Genomic DNA, 4,638 nt, shown 5'->3' with positions numbered 1-4,638 from the left:
CGCTTTTTCGCAAACGCCGCTAAAGATCATAACCTTTAGCGGCACTTTTTCCCCAAACGCCGCTAAAGGTCATGAAATTTTAAAAATATATATTATAAAATATTATAAAGGTCATGAAAAATTAAAATTCATTATCAAAATATTGAGGAGAATAATATCCATGATATAAATATAAAAATTTTCTATTAAAATTCATTATCAAATTAAATTTTCTATGAAAATTTTAACTTTAAAACTAAATATAAAATTTGATGAATTCAAATTTAGAATTTAAAATAATAAATTAATAACACAATTAAAATTCAAAAGTTAGAACTCAAGTTATTAAATATTAAAATAAAAATAAAAATATAGAATCAAAACTAAAATAAATAATAAAATTAGATTAAATATAAAGATATAAATAAAATACAGCAAGTCTTTTACTAACAGCAAGTCCAAATACAGCTTCTTGTTTATTAATAAAAACAACAAAACATCTAAACGTTGCAAGACAATTTACAATCAAATATTAAAGCTTTGTTTATTTTCTCAAGCTGTAGTCCGTGGGCTAGAAACACCTGTAGCAGAAATATGTTTAACGCAATGCCAAAAGTTTTTTTTTAAAAAATCAACATAAGAAAAGGAATTAGGAACCTTCTATAGCATTAGTGACAAGATCAACAGTTACATCATGCATGACCGACACATCACCTATTTAACCACCAATCAGAGATTTTAAATTTCCAGTCCTCACTAAATTTAAGTAATTAACTCGATAATCACTAAATTCACACTCAAATTAAATTGCCTAACTAATAAACTCATACCGGTTCCATGAACTTTCGTGAAAACATTGCTATCAAAACCACCGGAAAACCTTCCTCCCTTGCCTTCGTCAACCAATTAAAAAAAAACAAAAAACAGAAGTCAGCGAGCTAAATTCGAAGACTCAACATACAATAAAATGATGATTCGATTAAAAACTCGAGACTCACCGTAAGAACAATAGCTTTAACATCGTTTCACCTCGTTGCCTCAGCGAATTTCTCCTTCAATCCATCAATGACTGTAAAAATTCAAAAAAAAATCAAATCACCGAATCATTAATCAAAAATAAAGAAATGAAAAAAAGGGCAAATCAAAAGCTTTACTTGGAATAGCTAGAACAACGGAATGTCTAGAACGATCACCTTATGACCTTTTATCCAAAGCTTGAAAATTTCTAAAAATATGCCAGAAGATATATAGGGAGCCAATAACCTACGAAAAGAAAATTAACCAAATTAAGGAATCAATACAATCCGCAGTTTCAAGGCAAGGTAAATGACAGATAATCCATAATCAAGGTAAATGACATATATAACTTCCAACAGCCTTTAAATCGTTAAACACGGCAATCTAGTTTTAATTTTTAATTTTTAAGAAATTACAAGATAGTATAATGGTATAATTGCACTTTGTCCACTAAAATTTCCATTCATTTGTATCCCCTAAAATAATTTTTTGACTTTGCCTTTGGTATCAAGTATTTCTTTTTCCATTCAAAGCATGAACTGGTCTACATTCCATAGTCTTCGAGAAAAATCATTTGGAGGGATATACGCATCGAAAAGCAGGAAGACATCTAAATCATTTTTTTTAAGTTCACAAGTACAATTATAGTTATAAAATTATACATATCTGAATAGACTATAATCAAAATCAAGCATCACAAAGCACAATGAAAATAGTAATTAGAATTTATCTTGAACCAAATCTAAATAACTTTATAAAAAGGGCACAGAAAAAGATTTAAACCAAAATAAATTTGGTGAAAACACTATTAAACCTCATTGGCAAATCAAAAGCAATTTGAATACACCCAACTATGTGAAAAGAAAATCATAAAAGCAGCAATGAAAGGTTAGGAGAATCTTTGAAAGTACGAAAAGCAAATCTCTTTTAAACGTAAGCATATTTGTCATACCTCTTCTGAAATTGCTACGAAAGTTTCAGCTTCTCCATGACTATGACCAATAAGATCCTAAAGCAAATTCATCCATCTTTACACAAGGAACAGAAAGTCAATTATTAAAGCAATCTGGCAGTTCAAACTCATCCGGATGTCCAATTTTCTTCATCAACTTGATGAATGCATAGCCAATGTGACTGCAATCAGAACTCTGGTAAAGGGGAAAATCCAATAAGAAAATTCAACATATCTTGAAAAAATTCTACAGAATAGAACAACCGAAAACCAGATCACAAGCTTTCTTGACATTTTATCAAAAAACTATATAAGAAACAGGAAGGTCAACGAGAAAGTCTAAAGGTTAATAAACATATCCATACTTATATAAAAGATTAAAAACCTTAATACAAGTTAGTACAACAAAAGGTTTTAATAAACAATCAATTTAATTGCATAAAAATCCAATAGAAAATTAGATATCACAGTAGAAAATGTACAGAACCACAATGTACTGACTAAGATTAATACAAGTAAACGTTGTAACTCTTACACAGCCAGATAAGTTCTTCTTAACAATGACAAGGAAAAACAAAAATAAGTATCTAATCGAAGCACTTTCAATATCGCAAATCCCAAGAAAAACTGTAAAAAGTAAATCCACTAAAGTTTAAAACAAAAATTCAGAACCATTAGAGCAGGAAAAAGAAGAGAGATTTTTTAATACAATACATCTCAGACACCATAGGATCACATTCAAACTATTCTATTGCATTATAAAAACACTGACTAGTATATATTCAACAAGAGAAATATTCTTCTAAAGAAACAAAATTATTCAATGTAGACAAAATTTCATAGCACGCACCTCAAAAATTTTAACAAACAAAAAGAAAAACAATTTAAAAAAAAGGAAAAAGAAAACCCTGAACTACTAGAATTAAAGAAACCTATAGCAGGCAGAAAAATGTAAAGCAACCTACTTTGTAGCAGGCATGGCCTCAAGTATTATAACCACAAAGAATATCTGACAACAATTGCCTACACCAAACCAACATGGAAATCAGTAATTGCAATTCCCACAACAAGTTGGGTTAATTTTATATGAAATAGTTTCCCTGCAGAAATCTAGCTTTTTGGACTTGTAAAACAACAAATCCAAACGAAATGACTTTAGTTTAAATTACGGCACTCTCCGCCATTCAGCCAATAGTGTTTTTTAAACATATACAAGTAAAGAAAAACAAACTGAATGAACAAGTTAGGGAATGACAAAGCCCATGAGTAAAATAATGCAAAAAATAAAAATTCAGATAATAGTTGAAACAGAACTAACGGTTCTTGGATAAAATCTAGTTTGTTTTCTAAGCACAAAGATCCCTTAAGTTCCCAAATAAACACTTCAAAACCCTAATTCTATGTTTGTTTACCAAGCACATGCTTAAAATCTCACGATTCAGAAACTTAAAACTGAGATTTTGAAAAAAATACACTAAACCCACCATATCACTAAAACCAAGAGTTACCCAAAAGAACATGAGATCCCATAATTTCCCTTCAACTTTCTCACTAAACAAACAATAACCCATTTTTTGTTCTTTGAAAGGAAACAAGTAAACTTCCAAAACCCAGATCCAGAACAACCAAAATCGTTGAATTAAAAAAAGGAATCTATCATGAATACTAAAAAAAAATCGAATGCTTGAAAAAACAAATTGGGATCTTTAAGAAGAATCAACATAAAACTAAAAAAATGGTTTTAAATATAGCTTTTAAAAGAACTCAAACCTCAAGAAACCTCCGTTGTTAAGCTTTGGACTATGAGGAATAGTTTTTTCTGGTGACAAGAGATGAAAGCAAGAGGCGATAAACAAGCAGATCTATTCGGAGATGGGTATTTATGCTTAGATCAATTTTGATTGAAAGCTCTAAATCGAAGAGTGGGAAAGTGAATTCAGTGCAAAAATGAAAAGGAGTAGCTATGGTGGGTGAATTTAGTGCAGTGAAATGAAAAGGAAAAAGAAGTGTGATTGGTGTAGGTGTATTGAATTGGTGTTGCTGGAAATGGGATATTTGGGGGCAAATTTTAAGAGTAAAATGAAATGAGAAGAAGATGAGAAGCGGGTAACCAAAAAATTGTGAGCGGGATTTTAAAAAAAAAGATAAAAAATAATGGTCTTTTGTGGCGTTTTTACTAATAACGCCACTATAGAGTTTAATTTTTTGTGGCGTTTTACCTAAAAACGCCACTATTGCTCAATTTTGTTTTTTTTTTCATTTTTAACATATTTTTTTTTCTATTTTTTCTTTCAAAATTTTTGTGCTGAGATTATCATTTTTTGGATTTTTTTTAAAATTTTGAATATTAAACTTTTTAACTGAAATATGGACTAAAATATTAAATATTAAATTTTTAAGCTTTTTATTTAATATATAAGAGATTATCTAAACCTTAAACCCTTAATTATAGTCTTCAAACCCTAAATCATAAAACATAAACCATCAACCTTAAAAGAATAAAAAAACACTCTATAAAACAAGTTGGAACTAAAACAACACTTATTTAAAAACAAAAAAAGGGTTGCAACTTTTTAATAAGAAGATTGATTTACGAATAAAGGAAAATTCACTATTTTATAAAAAGAAAATGAGTTACAATTAAAAAATGTGGAGACACAAATGAGTGCAGAGGATTTTCGTTAGTATAA

The 4,638-nt window shown here is 29.1% G+C and overlaps 1 long non-coding RNA gene across 7 annotated transcripts; it reads right to left on the bottom strand.

Moving 5' to 3' along the window:
* Positions 1-400: 400 nt before the first annotated feature.
* On the bottom strand, positions 401-4,094 carry LOC107897529 (uncharacterized). 7 transcript variants are annotated; one of them, XR_001684185.2, is made up of 7 exons: positions 3,719-4,063; positions 1,949-2,144; positions 1,134-1,242; positions 978-1,048; positions 810-872; positions 637-693; positions 401-560 (listed from the first exon to the last, which is right to left on the bottom strand). It is a non-coding gene; the product is annotated as an uncharacterized lncRNA (long non-coding RNA). The 7 variants fall into 7 exon arrangements; XR_001684183.2 differs by adding an exon at positions 2,914-2,971 and having other exon boundaries at positions 401-872; positions 3,719-4,094; XR_001684186.2 differs by lacking the exon at positions 637-693 and having other exon boundaries at positions 3,719-4,065.
* Between the last annotated feature and the right edge of the window lie 544 nt (positions 4,095-4,638).

This window comes from Gossypium hirsutum, chromosome A10 (assembly GCF_007990345.1).
Source record: "Gossypium hirsutum isolate 1008001.06 chromosome A10, Gossypium_hirsutum_v2.1, whole genome shotgun sequence".
Taxonomy (NCBI): Eukaryota; Viridiplantae; Streptophyta; class Magnoliopsida; order Malvales; family Malvaceae; genus Gossypium; species Gossypium hirsutum.
This window is presented reverse-complemented; position numbering and strand designations above follow the sequence as displayed.